The sequence below is a fragment of the Eschrichtius robustus genome, chromosome 7, assembly GCF_028021215.1.
Source record: "Eschrichtius robustus isolate mEscRob2 chromosome 7, mEscRob2.pri, whole genome shotgun sequence".
In the NCBI taxonomy this organism is placed as follows: Eukaryota; Metazoa; Chordata; class Mammalia; order Artiodactyla; family Eschrichtiidae; genus Eschrichtius; species Eschrichtius robustus.
Window position 1 is genome coordinate 132,897,907 of NC_090830.1, and position 18,560 is coordinate 132,916,466.

At 42.3% G+C, this 18,560-nt stretch overlaps 1 pseudogene; it reads right to left on the reverse strand.

Annotated features, from left to right (window-relative positions):
- Positions 1-1,152: 1,152 nt before the first annotated feature.
- On the reverse strand, positions 1,153-1,252 carry LOC137767921 (U6 spliceosomal RNA; annotated as a pseudogene).
- Positions 1,253-18,560: the final 17,308 nt, after the last annotated feature.

Below are 18,560 nucleotides of genomic sequence, written 5' to 3' on the forward strand. Positions count from 1 at the left end.
TTTTCCTCCCTCTTTATAACTCACAGAACACTAGAGTTCTGGGGAACATAGTTTGAGAAATGCTGATGTACAGCACTATTCATAAGCAAGGATGCATAGTCAGAAAGTTGGCAGATTGCTCCTAATTAATAAGAAAACACAGTATGTCTGGGATCAAACTTAGTAATTTCACACTATCTTTCCCTACCCCAAATCACACAGAACTAGGGTTCTATGGAATGCCCTTAGTCCTCTGGGTCGTGCTGTTCTAGCCCAACCGTTTTTCCTCACCCAACACAACTTACAAATTCCCACCTTCCTTCGTTTAACAGACTTTCCCCAGTTAGAATGTCCCGCACTGAGCCCTTGCTAGACACAAATAGAGCACAGAGCTGGTGGCAGGAGAGAAAGAAGGAACTGAAGGATCCTGTCCTGAAGAAGCTTCCAGTCAACACACAGCCTCTGACCTGAAGCCTTGCCAATGTTTCCTCTGTGGATGTTATGTTTACACCTCTCTTATAACTCTTACTATATTGTGCTTTGTACAATAGTTATTTTAGATTTAATATTAATTGAGTACATTTTCCATGCCAGGCACTGTGCTCAGTGCTGTAGAGGACAAGAAAATGAGTCTTGTCTTCAGAGCAGTTAGCATTCAGGTAAAAAACAATATGTTAGAAAAGTCGTCTTTTTTTTTTTTCTTTTTTGACAAATTGACAAATAAAATTGTATATATTAAAGTGTAAAACATGATGATATGTGTACATTTTGAAATGATCACCACAATAAAGTTAATTAACACATCTATCACACCCTATAGCTACCTTTTTTAAAAAAAAATAAAGGAGCTTCCCTGGTGGTGGAGTGGTTAAGAATCCGCCTGCCAATGCAGGGGACACAGGTTCGAGCCCTGGCCTGGGAAGATTCCACGTGCCACGGAGCAACTAAGCCCGTGCGCCACAACTACTGAGCCTGAGCTCTAGAGCCTGTGAGCCACAACTACTGAAGCCCTCGTGCCTACAGCTCGTGCTCCGCAACAAGAGAAGCCACTGCAATGAGAAGCCCGCGCACTGCAACGAAGAGCAGCCCCCGCTGCCCGCAGCTAGAGGAAGCCCACGTGCGGCAACGAAGACCTAACGCAGCCAAAAATAATAAATAAATTAATTAACAAAAAAGAATATGGAATGTGAATTTGCATGTCATTCTTAATGAAGGGGCCATACTAATCTTCATATCATTCTAATTTTAGTGTATGTGCTGCTGAAGTGAGCACTAGTCATTCATTGTTAACACAAGTCTTAGGTCTCCTGACTTACGTAAAATTTTCCATTAGTTTTAGACATGTAAGTATACAGATACACCCTCATGGCTGTATTTTCCTTCACCACGCCCCTCCCAGCCTCTAGTCCCATACAGGAAATGAAAGGCTGTTTCCTAATATAGCTTCGAATACGTTTCTTTGTACACAGAAAGTGACCATGTCTAACATGCCCTGAACATATTTTTAAATTGATTTGAAGGAGAAGTAGGAAATTTAATATTAACGTTGCTCAATATTATATCCTTTTTTCTTTACAATCTTTTGGGCTTACCCTTTATTGCTTAGTTATTTTCTTCTTCCATATTTTTTCCACTTAAAGCTAAATAACACTATTTAGTTACTATTCCACTTAAAGCTAATAACAGGAAGTGAAAGTGGAAATATTTTAAAAAATAATTATCAGTATTACCCCTTAGAATTTTGCTTTATGAAAACATTTTTAAAGCTATTACTCATGTTGAAGTTTTAGCATTCATTAATATATGTATTTTGTGCAAACTCTACATTCCCGGTTTGGCTGTTATACACACAAATTAATGAATGTACTTTAATGAATTTGATTAATATGCAGCAGTTTAAGATCCATTTTGTATTATTAGTACAGAAATGTTCCTCATTGAGTGCTGCTGAATCGGAATGGTGTGTTTGCCTGGGAAGGCTGACACGCACGCACACATGCACTTCACAAATAATGTAAAGCTAAGATTTTCGTAATTATCATAATTCACTCATTAAGATATTAGCAAACTGTCGCATCCACAAAAGATTCTCTATGCATGGAATTTTCCATCTTTTGCCTGCACCCAAGATATACATGCAGTGCCAGTGCCAGAGAGTGCAAATGGAAACCCTACTTCTGCATTTTATTAGCAAATTTTGCAAACTACAAACAGCTTGATTGTTGTATAAATTTATAGTTGTACTTGCACATTTGTGATGGTGGTTTTCAGCATGCAAGTTTTATCTAAGAGCTTTTACTTGGAACTGCACAGAGCAATTCCAAAACCTCAAAACTAAAGGAAAATAAAATTGAAGTGCCTTTACAATTGAGTGATTTATACATTAAAGTATTTTTTTTCAAACAAGATTAAAAATACTGCGCTCCTAGAAACATTCTCTCCTGGTAGAAGCCACTCAGATGGAAAATTTCATCTATTTCAAACTGATTTTTTGCCTGACTGACTCTCACATATTTTCCTAAAACCTGGTCATGGCAAATGATTTATTCTACTTTAACAATACTGTGCAAGTAGCCAGGAAGAGTCAAGTGCTGAAGTGGTAGAAGGCAGTTGTCCAATTAGGTGCTCAACTATATTTTGACTTTTTTATGCTTACACATACTTATTCTTTTCTTACCTTCTGATCCCCTACTCAGCAGCACTTTCTTCTAGATGAAAATATCTGCATATTTCTGTACTAGGAATACTTAGCCAAATCTGAACTATAGAATGCATTTTAGATCAAAATTCCAAATAAGGATAAGGTGGGAAAACCCATTTTCCTATAGTTTAAGAGCTAATAGAGGGAGCTCAGGTATGGTGTATAAAGGGTGCACATATTTTCAATGTCCTTCCCATAGTAACCCTCCCCCCTCCTCGGCGCAGTGCCATCTGTGCCACCACAATGCCCCTAGTGACGGGGATGCTCTGCATCTTATTAAAGATGAATGGTCTAAACGGAGCTACCTGGCTACAACACACAAGGCCATTCTTCACTTAGATAACTGATGCTTTTCTTCAGATTTTAATCTGTCTTAATTGAAAAATAACTTTTTCTTCAACTATTATTGTCATTGACTCACCATCCTCTGTGGCGACATATATTCCTTTTGAAAAATTGATTTTAAAGAAAACAAACAGCATGCAAAATTTTCTTATAGAAACAATTGCTAGGTGAAAACGTTAATGGGAGTCTGCTATTCTCTGAATGGGTTCATGTCATAATCTTAAAATAAAAAAAGAATTATGATCTCAAGTAGTATGTGAGAAAGCTACAAAAGTAAATCCAAACTTTGATATTTGGAATTTTCTTTGGCTATAGCAATGGCTGGTGAGTTTTCTCCAGGGGTAGACTCTCAGCTATTTTGATTCTACTAAACAAATCAAAGGAGCCACCATTATTTTTGTAAATAGCAGTACAAAACACACACACACACACACACACACACAAAAACAAAAACAAAAAAGCCCCTCACATTCCAGAACAGGTTCTTACCTTGATCCACTCACACTCATGTAGAAATTCCTTGAGTGAAGGAATGTGGAGCTTCCCATGGCTGCACTGGGCAAGCCACAGAGAAGGGTGACTTGGTCAGTCAAGCCCGCCTCAAATGACCATGTAACTCATTTCCTGATGACAGAAAATGAAAAAAGGCATTAAGGCTCAAGCTTCTTCCTTTATAATGCCTCATTTGAAATAAAGAGGTCAAGAAAAAGAATTCTTTCTTGCTACCCTGACACAGGCCATCAGGGACTAGAGAGAGATAATGTGTTAATACTGTTAACCAAATGCTACTGTGGCCCTTATTACCTCAGGACTGTTTTACTAATTCCAAGATACTTTAATTAAAATGAAAAAAAAATTATGATGCTCTCTAGAAAGTCACTTTTGTCTCTTTCCAGCTGTCCAGTGACATTTTTAATCTTGTAAAGTCACTTGTTTATAATTTAAACTGAAGTTTAGTTACGCACAGCTTGTTTACCTGTACATACTGGCTAATCTGTAATGACAGAAGAGAAGGATAACAGAGTACCACTAACTCTTGTGAAGAAAGTACAATTAATAGCATTCTGCCCCTGATTTGGGGAAATATATGTTGTGCATACATCAATCAGGGTACTGTTGTAAATAATAGAAGGTACTTTTATTATTTTAGGCAGAAAGGGATGTTATACAGGGAATTAGAAACTTAAACATTCATTAGAAGCCTTAGAAGAGCAGGCTCTCCACTGACCTTCAGGAATGACTCCCAGGACAGTTTTGTAGAACCTAGCTTCCAAGGGCAGTGAGTCAGGAAGCTGCAGCAGTAACTGCCACCCCCAGGGTCACTGCAGATCTCCAATTTTAGTGGCTTTCCAGGGATCACGAGGCCACCACTGCAATTATTGGCTCTAGAGAGTCACCACTTAGGCTGCAATCTGCTGATGAGAAATTGCAGCCAGAACTCCTAACCTCAGGACCGCACTGTGCCTGCTAAATGCACAGGAGGAAAATGGATGTCTCCTTGCATCCCGGCCTCTGTCTCCAATGAACTCAGCTCCGCATGCAGGTCTCATGAAGGTGCATCTGATGGGTCAGACCTAAATCACATTGGTTTCTTTAGCTGCAAGGGAGTCTGGGAAATGTAGGTTTTGTTTTCATTTTTTGCCGTGACTCAAAGCTTAAAGATCTGGTTCTGCTGTTCAGTTTCTCAAACTGAAACTCATTGGAAAAACAATGTATAATGTTACTTGTTTTATTACAGCAATTCCTAATTAAAGCAGTATTTAATGCAATTTCCAGGATTTTTTTTTTTTTGAGTATTCTGTTATTACTGCATTACCTTGGGCATTGGGAAGATGTAGTATATGTTGCTTGTTCCTTATAAAAATAAGTAAGCACAATAAAGAGGATGCTAAACATCAAAAAAAAAAATTTTTTTTCAACCCAAGAAAGCATACTAGCAGGAGATAAGAACAGAATTGAGATATTCAGCTTATCAAATCTACCCCCAAACTCATAGACTCTCTACTATGTTAGCCATGCATAAAATCCTTCATAGTTTCTTTGCTTTTTAAAATTGGTATTATTCCTACTTTTATCTTTTGGGGGCTCTTACAGATAGTTATTGTAAAGTGATTTTTGAGATGGCTCTATCACTCCCATTTTGTCAGGAGCAAATCGGTCTCCTGATCTAATAGAGAGAATAATGTCCCCCTACAAAGATGTTTACATCCTAATTCTGTGAATATGTTACATAACATGGAAAAGGAGAATTAAGGTTGCAGATAAAATTAAGGCTGTTAATCAATGGACTTGAAGACAGAGAGTTTATCCCAGATTATCTAGGTGGGCCTGATATATTCACAAGGGTCCTTAATGTGGAAGATGAAGAAGACGAGTTCAGTGTGATGCAATGTGAGAACTTGACCCACTGTTGCTGGTTTTGAAGGTGGAGGAAGGAGCCATGAGCCAAGGGATGCAGGCAGCCTCGAGGAGCTGGAAAGGGCAAGGTAATGGATGCTCTTCAGAACCTCCAGTAAGGAATAAGCCTGCCGGCCCCTAGCTTTTACCACACCGAGGTCCGGTTCAGTCTTCTGAACTACAAAATTGTAACATAATAAATTTGTGTTGTGAAGTCACTGAGTTTGTGGTAATTTGTTACAGCAGCAATAGGAAACTAATACGTCTGACATTTGAGATTGGGGGGCTCCTTTTCTGAGTGTCGCTTTTTTGACATTTTAGCTTGCAGGTTCACCTTGAGTGGTGTTTTCCCCCTCGCTATATACTTCCCCTATCCTGTCTCGCTGTTTGCGGACATTAGGAAGCTCCCTGGGACCCCAGGTCTTAACCTAGTAATTCAGTGTCCATTCCCACAGTGACACTGGCGCTGTCCCAGGGCCAGCCACTGGCCCAGAGGACAGCTTGGCCCAAGAGTTGCCAGTGCTGTTGCTCTGCTTCCTTCTGCCACTGCCACAGTCAGTGAATGGCAATTAGGGGCTTTGGGGGCTCCTTTCACATATTAAGAGCATGACCCGGCTCTTAGTTGTGTGCAGAAAGCCCAACTTTGTCCCCAACTGTACGTAGGATACTCCTGTCCAGGTTACCCCACAGGAGTCAGATCTTTACCACCCTGCCTGCTTTAGTGCTCAAAGCCCCGGAGACTTCTGGCTCATGACACTTTCTGCTTTGTAGTTCTGTTTCTGGTCTGTTAGGATGTTTAGCTTATTTTTCAGCTTAGCCATATTCTTACATTTATAATATATATTTAACATTTAATTTAATTTGTAAAATACATATGAAATATTGGCTGCGTGTCTTGTCATTGCTGTGTTTGGAGCAGAGGGGAGACATTCCAAGCACCACCTTCACCACAAGACCACCATATGCTGTATGTACGATTAACACTTCACAGAGCACTGTGTCCCAGGTCTGCACCATGTTTTAGTTGAAGAGAAAATACAGTGAGGGGTTAGATATTTCCATTGCTCTCAGTGATTTGCTTTCTGTATTCTCAGGGATGTCACTTTCTCCAACAAATAACACCCTCTTGGCAAAGGCTTGGCTGGTTGAAAATTATGAGAAAATTTCATTGTATGGCACCTCAAGGAGGTTGTTCCAGAAATTCACCTTAAAACTTGCTATTTCAGGGAACTGGCTCAGCTCCTCTGCTTTTTCTGTGGTCCGTCAATTCCATAAATTGGCTAGGCGTTCCTGGAGGATGATTGTTAAGGTCAGGAGCGGGGAGGAACAGAACACCAGGTGTTACGTTAAAAAAGGTGGCATAAGTCCCTGGTTTCGTCATGTGCTTTAAGAGTGTGGAAAATAGCTGTTCACAGTTAACACCAGAAGTGCTCATTAAACTGATTTTCTGTTGACAATGATTCCCCCTCAAATGTCTCAGGCTATCAAGTAGCTAAAATTCTATCAGGATTATGATACCCACCAAGTTACAAGTTATAAGAAATGATACTTGAAATAAAGGCTTTGCAGGCAAATTAAAATAGTAATAATTTCAGTTAATGTAATGGCATCTTTTTTTTAATCCCTTAATATTATTCAGCCAAAATTACATATTTGCAAAAAAAGAAAATGAGCTACTAAAGAAGATTTCCTAATTGTATGTAACATGCCTGAAGGCATAATGTAATTCAGATGCCTGGACAGAGAGGAAGATGGCTCTGATGATGATATTGTGCAATAGAACTACATTTCAGTCACAAACAGTCATAACGTAAAATAATTTCCCAGAAAAAGGAAGCTGGGAATATGTTACAGCTTCCACAGTAAGCTCTGTAATCCTGGCTACACTCTGAAGATCACAGAACTACATGCGCAGGTTTCTCTGTAAGCCCCCTAACCTTGCAGATCAAATTTTGACATCTAACATCTCAGTATTTCTCAAGTGATAGCACTTATTTTTCCTGAAATTCAGTCGAGTCTCTTGCCTTCTTTGATTAGTTTATGCCAATGTGGTATTCTCTCAGCTGGCTCATTTTGACTCATCCCGCCTTATCTACAGCGAACACAGCCCCAAAGCTGTTTCTTGAGGTGAAAGGAGAATTAGTTAAACCAAACATGAATCCTTTTAACTATTTATAAGTAGGAATAACTGTTTTAAGAAGGTTTTTTTAAAAAATTTTATCTTGTTGAGCTACACCATGTTATCTATCCATCTATCAGTTAAAGTGTCTACATTTACAGTTCAATGGCCACAGGCTTTTGCATAGAATTTCAAAAAGGCATACATGTGATCTTGACAAATGACTAAAAACCAAAACTTTAGGAAACCGTATACTGTTTTGCAGTCTAACTCAGGTGAGTAAATCTGGAATATTTTTTTAATGTTCAGGCAGGGTTCGTAGACCAGAGGGGCAAAGGCTCCTATAAAATAAGTCTCGTGGTGGTGACCCTTTCCCTTCCCAAATCCCATGGTTTCTTTTCTTGCCCTTGCTGACTCAGGGGTCAGATGCCATCACCTCTGATTTTAGAATTCCCAAGATAAAGGCTCAGAATCCATCTGGGCCACACTGTTGTGAGCTCTGCTTCCTCACTGGCCTCAGAGCTCACCATGGTTCTTTCTCCTTCAAGGAGGCTGACTCCCTTCCCACCTTCCCATCTTCCCCTTACACTGGGCCAAGTGCATTCCTCTGGGGTGGCTGGGACAATAGAGGCTTCTGGGGTAGCCTGAGCTTCCATACAGGCTTCTGGGCTGGTGAGTCTGTGTTCACAGTCGTCTTCCTACTGGGCCTGTAGTCTATTTACGCCTGTCTCCACAAACCCTCAGGGCCAGCTTCATGACTGCTTTTCAGCTGGGTCTCAGCACTAGCAAAGCACAGCTGTGGACTCTAGCCTGCTATTTGGCCAGGGTTGTCACTGGCTTGGGCTTAATACACCCAAGGGAGAGACTGGAGATGGGAGAGCAAAAAGGAATAAACAGTTGTTTCTCTGGCCTTGGTCAAAAGTCTCTCCAACGGTTTCCAGACATTTGGAGAAGCACTCAATGTTCAGGATCAGCTCAGGGCTCAAGTCTTTCCAGAAGACAAAGGAAGATGGACACCTGTCCCTAACTTCAGCCCAGACTTTGTAAGAAGGCCTCCACCTCACTGCAAAGGCTGGGCAAGGTACCTTCAGAACAGAAAAGGTCCCTGCTTTTGCTTGTTTCCTAGAAGGGCCCCCTGAATAATGGAATCATCCTAGCTAAGAGGAGGAGATAGCTAACACTAGCAGGCATAACCAACACCAGATACTGTATGAGGATCAAGCTGTGGTTCTTCAGATGACAATGGAACACTCAGACCAAGGCCAAGAATCAGGCTGAGCTGGGATGGTACAGAGCACCCTCTGACCTCTTACCATTTCATGATACCAGAGATCTGCCTTCCTGTCTTTACTTTCCCTGTGAAATAAAGATGATGGATATAATCCATTTTTCCTCACAAGAGAAAGGGTCTGTGCAGATATCTATCTACAGTTTAACTTCTTGTTTGTCAAGCTATATGTGTGGAGCCTTCTGTGTGCAATGGGGGAGGAAAGAGAGAGACATTTAGTGTTGGGAAAGAGTCCTGCTCTGAACAGCTAGGACTGGATTTGTCTCTCATGAGCCGATGCTCCTGAGTTCTCACTTTATTCCTCTGCAAAGAGGGTTGAAAATAAAAAAGCTCTGTTGACTCCCCGATTTTGTCAGGAGGAGCAGGTTGGAAAAGGGATGTGTAAGCTTGCAGAAAAGTTTACAAACATGTTTAAGAAATATCTCGTGAGCATCTCTGTGCCAGGCCCTGGAGATCAGCAATGAGGAAGACCCTGACCCTACCTCCTGGAGACCCACGGTCTCAGCCATCGAGAGGTAAAGTCACTGCCCGCCAAAGACATGACATTATTAGTATTATCCTCTGCTAGTGACTTTAGTCCAGTGTCCATACTGCTGCAGGGTTACTTTTTTTCAGTAATGATCCAGAAGTTTTTTTCCCCTCCCCTCTGCCTAATTCTTTCCTTGTGTCTTCCTCTTCTTGCAAAACTGAAGGTAGTGCTTGGGGGAAATAAGGGACAGTTGGTTCTGGGAAATACTGCAGGGATCAGGGATGGCTTGCAGGCAGAAGGGACATCTTAATTGAGGCCTGAAGGATGAGCTGGATTTGATCAGGCCGAAGGGGGTTGGAAGTGACAGAGGAGGATGTCCAGGCTGAGAGAAAACAGCGTGTGCAAAAGCCTAGGGCCGAGAAAGAACATTGGGCATTTGGAGAAATGTTAGTGATTAGGGGTGATTGTAATAAAGAGTCCAAAGGATCGGGGAAAAAGGGGTGAAAACGATGAACATTTTCAAACATCTGGACGACAGGCACATGGAAGAGAGATTAGCAGCTAGCTAGCTCTAGGGGGCAGAACCAGAATCAAAGGGTAGAAATCCAGTGAAAAGGACACTGACTAAAAATTAAATTATAATAATGGCTTCCACTTAGCTTTTACAATATGCCGGAAACTGTGTTAAGGGTTTTATATCCATTATCTTGTTGGCTCCTCAAAACAACCCTTTGAGGTAAATGCCATGAGGAAACAGGGACAGGTTAAATTAAATAGCTCAGGGTCACACAGGGAGGACAGTGCAGAGCTGGGTTTCCAGAGTTGATGCTCCTAGTCTCCAACCTCCAACTGCTTCCTTGTGAGAATTATGCAGTCACAGAGCAAATGTGTAACTCTGAGAGTTTCCCATCACTGCAGGTGTTTAACCATGTGGCTGGGGTATTGTGGAGAATCCAGACATCAAGGATAACCAGTAACTTTCTGAGAGCCTTCCTTTTGTGAGATTCAGGGATTCAGTGACGTGTCAACAGCTACATGTGTAAACTAGCCCTCAAAGACAACCACCTGCTGCGTTTGGGGCAGCTTCATTGTCGTGTGCAATGGGCTCTCCTGGGGTACCTTTAAGGGGGGCGTTTGTTATCAGTCTCCGTTGCAGAAGAGAAGGACATAGTGAGCACCAAAAAGGAGGCAGAGTGAAATGGACGGAATTAGGGCAGCTCAGACCTCCAGTAAAGACATGCATCTTTCACAAACATCTGCTTTAGCTAATGCTGGCCTTGGGCAGGATTAAATTATGTATTCAGCTCCTAAACTATCACAGATTCATGTTTCAAGAACATAACCACGAGAAAATACTGCACCAGTAGCAGAAACAAAACAGTCTAGCTCATTTTGGATTAAAAAAATTTTTGGTGGATTTCTATAATTCTTCATTTTCTTTCAAATTAAAGGGCATTGTGGGAGACCAAATAGGCTAGAATGCATAGAATTTTTTGCACTGACTTGTTGAAAAAAAAGAATAAAAAATCGTTTCTTTTGCTCACCATTCAGTGGAGGGTATCCAAATAATAAACAACAATAAATTACACAATGAATTCGGGAATCTTAGGGATAGAGCCACCTTAGAAAGCATTTTGATGTATTTTCTAGAACGTGGGAACTGCCTTTTATTTATAATGAAGTGCTCCTCTAAGGTCTCAAATCATGATCTATGTAACCTGGGTAGCCCAACTCCTATCCTTGTACCAGCATTTTCTTAAAACAGAAAGAGTCATACACTATCACAGTATGAGGACTTTACCTGTGAATTAAAGCTGGGGGGGGAGGTGGATGGAGGAGGACTCTCTTTTATCATCAGTCTTGACACATTTAGTGGTTGGTAGTCAGAGAACAGTATCTGAAGTTTACCAAAATGTGTGTTTTTCAGAAATCCCAATAAATTAAAACTGAGTCACCGACAAAAATCTGCTTTGTAATGGCAACCCGAGGTCCTTGTATGCTGATGGAAGATATCTTCCAGAGTGATAACATGCCAGGTGTTATCTCAAGCAAAACTCAGAGTTGATTCTCTTCTCTCTTTAGCATGAGCAAGATATTTTCATTCCCTCTCCCTTTCCTCTCTCTCCAAACACATAACAGCTTTCATATCCCCTAAGTACTTACTCATTTAAAATCCTGCCTTCTGAACTCTTTCTGGTTCTTTCATGAAGGAAAAAATTAATCTCTTATGTATGTTATCAGCAATACGTGCAGAGCATATGCTCTTAAAAAAGTTGGGATAAACCAAATTTTTTAAAACAACATTCAAAGTCATTACTCCTGCAGCAATCGTTTCTTACTTTACTCCTTCCATAAATACTTAAATAAATGTTTAGATCATTTTTGTTTAAAGAAAGATATGCCACTAGCCTTATAGAAAAGAATTTTTCTGGCAACTTGAAAATGTAGTTATTTACAATAAATGGATAGTAAAGATTTTACAATAAGCGTCCTATAAGTAACAAAATATCTCAGCTGTCAAGGAGCAGGCAGGTGGGCAGGTGGTTCTCCTTAAACAGAATTCAACCCACTGACGCCAGACATGGTCCAAATGAGGGGACCGCTGTGGATCAGGGCAGGGAAGACAGAGTTCTAAGGAGACAGTTACAGCTGCAGCGAACTGAAAACATCTCTGCTCATTTCCTCTCTGGTCTAAAGCGCACAGGAGAAGGATTGATCTTTGCCAGCCAGCCCCAAACACACACTGGAAGAGGAAGATGAATTAAACTCAGCAGAAGCGCGCTTGCTCCCATGGCTGCTGAGGAAGCAGGGAGGATTTTGGTGTGGGGGACGGCAGGACTGACGGTGTCTGAGGTGGGCAGGTGGGGTGATGCTGGTCGGTGCCCAGAGGCCATCAGAGGCTGGGACTTTCGGGCCTGCCCCCACGGGTGCCCAGCAGCAGTGTCTCAGCACGGCCGTCCGACCTTCCAGGGCTTCTGGACACCTTGATGCCTCTGTGCCAGGGATTACGTGGCTGGAAGAGGTGTAGGAACCAATCAAGGTTCTTTCTGACAATGACATTTCTCTCTGAGGTCTTCCACTGGTTTAAGTGACTGACCATCACTGAATAGTATCAGTCATGTCAAGCTGTCCAAACTCACATGAGTGTCTCCGTTAAGCACTTTATTCCTCCAAGTCAGCACAAAATTTGAGGTCTGAAGGATGTTCTGCCAACGTTTTTGTTTCCTTTTTTCCCCCAAAAGCCATTTTTCAGGTTGCGTATTTGTGTATGTGTGTTAAAACTAAAGACGTCTGTCAAACATGGTTCATTTAAATGGTTTTTGTGTTTGTCTCTTCATGGATAGGGAACTGTTTTATTTTCCTTTGCTGTTTGTATCCCTTCATTTGGCAAAGCCGTCCCCTCTTGCCCCAGTGATTTAGAACAGAGAGGAAAGTAATATCAGGCCTTAATTTAACAGCGGCACTACATCTGCCATTAGACAACTTTTACTTCCTCTCCGAGTAGCAGAGAAACTGTCTTTCCTCAACAGAAATGTCAAATGAACACAGTCTTCAAATAAGAACACGAATTTGACCTTTACCGGATGTCTTTATTCTTTAACATTCTTCAAAGATACGCACTTGAAAAAGTTAAGACTTAACTGATACCCAGCATGGATGTTTTATTGTCTGTTGTTTCTAAGCTGCCAGAGGCTTTCTTATGTGGACAAAATGACTATTTCTGTCATAGTGGAGCACAATTATTTATTCACCTAGCGGAGCAGAGGAAATAATTTTTAAACTAAAAACACAAAATGGGTTGTTTCTACCACAAACTTCCCACAAAAACGGGAATCTTACTTCCTAAGTAGAACCAGACCCTCGCTCCATTCTCTGCCCAGCAGAAAAATTACATGGCTTTTAGCTTTAATGGCCTTTTAGGCTTGTCGCCAAAAGAAGTTCCAAAAAAACTTTTCTGGTCCCAATTTGCCCTCTCAGCCCAGTTCTTTCGTAAGCAGGGAGGAGAGATCCTGGAGAGTATCCAAAGCCAGGCTCTATGAAACGAAGCCCGAGGCCAAAGAACCGCTCCACACAATTGAGAGGAGAGAAAAGGGAGGCCCACGACCACAGAGAGTCCAACTCTGACAGAGCAGGTTTCAGGGTGGTGGGCACGGCTTAACTGATGGAGTGACTGCCGGGTATGTGTGTTATTGACGTTGTACAGACTGATACGTGGCTGCCGAGGTGGGGCTGGGGGAGCACCTGGACCAAGTGCATGTAGACATGTGGCTGACGCCCTTGTCTGCTGTCGCTGTGCTGTGTTATCGTCCATTTCGGTCTTCAGTAAACAAACACTGCTTTATTTTTTTCTTTAAAGCTTTGCATTTTTACCTGAACATTTCACATGTCAGTCCTGAGCTGTTCCTGATGATGAAGCAGAGAACACTTCTCTGATTCTTCACAGGCATCTCCAAGCTACAGGAATTTCAGGAGAAGAACATAAGAGTATTCAAGCCAAGGCCACAGGGGAATTTGAGAGTAACGCCCATACGTGCCTGGTTAGACATTATTCTGTTAGCTCAGCTTCCTCACTCTTAAGACAACTGTAACTGTTACAGCTGTAGCCTCTGTGATAACTATGTCACACGTAGGCTTCACCCTCCAAAACTCTGGCATTCCGTCTGCTTCTCTTTTCTTCATTCATTCAACACCTGTTTCCACGCTACTGAGGCACTGTGAGAGATTCAAGGTCGAATTCCGTTCAGTACCTGCCTTCAAAGAACTTAGAGTTACCCAGGGAGATCATAAGATAGCACAAAGGACAGGAGTAGCCATCACGATTTGCCCAAAGCAGCGAGGGCCATTAGGAAGGCACTGGAAAAGAGCAGTTCTTCAAAGGAGGGGAGGGTTGCTTCCGCTGTGGTGATCAACGATGACTGCAAGGAGGGACCTGCACCTGAGGAGGCCTTGAAGGATCCCTGGGCTGAGATCTGCAGAGGCTGAGGGTGGGCATTCCAATTTGAGCTGAGGAAGCGTGGAGCACTGTTTTCTTTCCACTTCCTCCAGCCAGGTCGGTTCCTGACGGAGCCGGGAAATGCCTCAGTAATGCTGGTGGATGTGCTCCAGGCACTTGCTTCCTCCAACACAGCCAGCCAGGTTAAAAAAGTGTAAAGCTGACACGAATAGACAAAAAGAAAACAAAAGCTTGAAATGATCTGGATTTGAGGAACTTTAAAAAATCTCTCCAAAACAAAAAAGGGGGTGCCCTGTAGTATCAATGCGTAATTTGGCTGGGTTCTAAGTCATGCCTGAGTGCCCCCTGAGCCTGGCTTCGAGTGACTGGAATGTTCCTTATGTCTGCGGGATTCTCAGACACAACAGGAAGATGAGAGCCCTGCCCTGGATGCCTCTGGAGATGGAGCATGTGTGCCTGTTTTCAAAATAAAAGATGACTCCCGAGAATCAGAAAGCTGCAAATGCTGTGACAAACTTACACCTCGGGTTTTGTATGAACAAATCTGAACTTGTGACTGGAATGTTCTCACAGTTATTTAAGTTCCCAGAGTGTGTCGAGTCTTCCTCCTAACCATATCATTATTGTTGAAATGTAAGAAAAAGAAAGCTGAGAAATGGCATCCTTCAGAATAAGTGTCAGAGAGCCAAAAATGTAATAGTCCATCATAAGCATTTCCAAACCTTTCAAATATAAGACAACACAGTTAAATCATTTTTATTACAGGCATGAAATAAAAATTAGTATAAAATATTAAATGTCTATGAGCACAGACTCTGCTTTTAACAATCTACAATTTAGATGGGATGATTTAGCAGTTAAATTATCCCATAATTACTCTCCTTGATACATTAAGTTCACTAAATTTCACCTTCAGTCATTTAATGGCAAAAGACAATGGTATTTTTAGTCCTATTTAAAATATTAGATCTGTAGTCAAGAGAACGCTTCAACCAGAAGCCTTTTCCTTCTCAGTCCACTAGTCTCTAAATGGTGCACAGTGAGACAACGACAAGGTTTAAACCCCTGGGGTGGGGGGTGGCAGTGGGCAGAGAGTGCATTCCATTTCATGGCCAGTATGGCAGCTACACCCTGGAATTTCTGTCTTCCACCCAACTTAAGAAAGAGTGCCTTGGGGAAAGGCGGCATTTGCAATGCAGAGAGTTGTGAAGGTTGCACAGGCCCTTTGTGCGGGCCTCCCAGTGCACAGGAGCAGCTGACTGCTCACATTTATATTACATGTGTAGCAGGGTGACAGCTTTCATTCTGGTAGGCCAGGTGGAGCAGGAGAGTGGACTGTTTCCTTCAGGCCATATTAGAAGGCTCCATTACCACGTCCCCCCCACCCCCCTTTCTGAGACTATGCAGCCTCCAGAAAGTCCACTTAGGTTATTACAATATCTTACTAAGGCAGTACGAACAGGTAAAGAGGTTGATAAAAATCCAGTGCAAAAGTTGGTCAGTGGGCTTGAGCAAAAAAGCATCTGTGAGTGGTAGGTGGAACTGCAGTGTCCCAGAGCAGGGGCTTGCACTTGACTGACATGAGGAGGGTATCCGTGCTTCCAGGAAGGCAGTTGCCCAGTGCAGGATGTCAGGATGGGCAAAAAAGGCATCTTTGTGGGAGGGCAGGGGGTGGAGGTGGGCTGATGAAGAGGGTCAGAGACTGAATGAGTGAAGAGGGCATTCACATTGGATTCTGATTAACTAAATACTGTGTTAAGGATAATGGGAGCTAGGTTTCTCATTGTCTGAGAAGGGAGTTACAATTATGGAAAAGAAGAGAGCTAAAAGTTTTCACATGTTGGTGTGAACCATGGTTTTCAATACATCTAGAGAGATATAGAAAAAAACAACATGTGTATGTATATGTATATATATTTCCTACTTCTGTCCACCAAAAGGACCTGGAAACAGGGACATCTCAATAGTACTGAGCACATCTAGCACTCAGATATTGGTTTCTAAATACCATTCTTTACTGAAAGAAACCAGGGCACCTTGGGGAAATGGTTGATTCCATGGCTGGTACAGAGAAAGAACAAAATGAGCTTGGAGTTTCTTTTTGTGCCCAGAAGTAAGAAAGTGCCTAAAGAATGATGAGGACATGCCAAAAGGACACAGGAACCAGACTGAAGGGGCTCTCACTGGCCAAATCTGGTATAATTTGAGGATCAAACTAAATAATTTTAGTAATAAATTATAACCCATTACATAAAATAGGAAACCATGAGTTCACAGTGATATAAATAAATGAATGAGTAAATTGAAAGTATGATGAGGAATTAGATGTTTACATAGTCTCAAAACACCTCCCCCCAAAATACTTATTAATTACAAATAGAAAAAGAGAATTTCCACAGTGGAGAAGCCTGGCAGATTCCACCCTAATCAAAGGATCAAAGTAGGCAATATCAGTAATGGAACAAACTGAGACTGTATGCCACCTGATAAGATCCAAGAGAAGAACACAGCATCATGCCTATGGTTTTCCTGCCACAGATATGTATTGTGACTCTAATCACGAGGAAATAGGAAACCCAAATAGAAGGAAATTCCACAAAATAACTGGCCTATAATCTTTAAAGTGTCCAGGTCATGAAACTCAAGGAAAGACCAAAGAGATGAAAAGAAATGACAAGTGGGACTTCCCTGGTGGTCTAGTGGTAAAGAATGGCCTTCCAATGCAGGGGACATGGCTTCAATCCCTGGTTGGGGAACTGAGATCCCACATGCCACAGAGCAACTAAGCCCTCGCACCACAACTACTGAGCCCGTGCATCTCAACTGGAGAGCCCACATGCCACAAACTACAGAGCCCACGCTCTCTGGAGCTTGTGCGCCACAACTAGAGAGAGGAAACCCACACGCCACAACTAGAGAGAAGCCTGGGCACCAGAACTAGAGAGAAGCCCGCACGCCACAATGAAGATTGCTTGTGCCGCAATGAAGACCAAACACAGCCAAAACTAAAATAAATAAAGATACCTATACCAACCAACTTCTAAAAGAAAAAAAAAGAAAGAAAGAAATGACAACTAAGCTCAACCTGTGACTGTGAGCTGGATCCTTTTGCTATAAAAACGTTATTGGGATAATTAGGAAGACTTGAATGCTGCCTGACGGCCAGATAGTAGTATTATATCAATGTTAATTTCCTGATTTTTTTTAGTTGAATTGTATTTCTGTTGGAGAACATCCTTGTTTGTAGGAATACACAATACATTCAAGATATTCTGGGATGTTGGGAGCATGATGTAGGCAACTTTCTCTGAAATTGTGCATAAAAAGAGTTATTTGTACCATACTTACAATTTTTTTGTAAGTTTGAGATTTTTAAAAAGCAGTTAATTGAGGGAGGAACCAAGATGGCGGAGTACAAGGACTTGCTCTCACTCCCTCTTGCGAGAACACCAGAATCACAGCTAGCTGCTGGACAATCATTGACAGGAAAACACTGGAACTCACCAAAAAAGATACCCCACATCCAGAGACAAAGGAGAAGCCACAATGAGATGGTAGGAGGGGTGCAATCACAGTAAAATCAAATCCCATAACTGGTGGGTGGGTGACTCACAGACTGGAGAACACTTATACCACAGAAGTCCACCCACTGGACTGAAGGTTCTGAGCCACACGTCAGGCTTCCCAACCTGGGGGTCCGGCGACGGGAGGAGGAATTCCTAGAGAATCAGACTTTGAAGCCTAGTGGGAACTGATTGCAGGACTTCGACAGGACTGGGGGAAACAGAGACACCACTCTTGGAGGGCACACACAAAGTAGTGTGCACATCAGGACCCAGGGGAAGGAGCAGTGACCCCAGGGGAGACTGAACCAGACCTACATGCTAGTGTTGGAGGGTTTCCTGCAGAGGCGGGGGGGGGGGACCTGTGGCTCACCGTGGGGACAAGGACACTGGGAGCAGAAGTTCTCCTCAGTGTGAGCCCTCCCAGAGTCTGTCATTAGCCCACCAAAGAGCCCAGGTAGGCTCCAGTGTTGGGTTGCCTCAGGCCAAACAACCAACAGGGAGGGAACCCAGCCCTACCCATCAACAGTCAAGTGGATTAAAGTTTTACTAAGCTCTGCCCATCAGAGCAACAGTCGGCTCTACCCACCACCAGTCCCTCCCATCAAGCCTCTTAGATAGCCTCATCCACCAGAGGGCAGACAGGAGAAGCAAGAAGAACTACAGTCCTGCAACCTGTGGAACAAAAACCACATTCACAGAAAGACAGACAAGATGAAAAGGCAGAAGGCTATGTACCAGATGA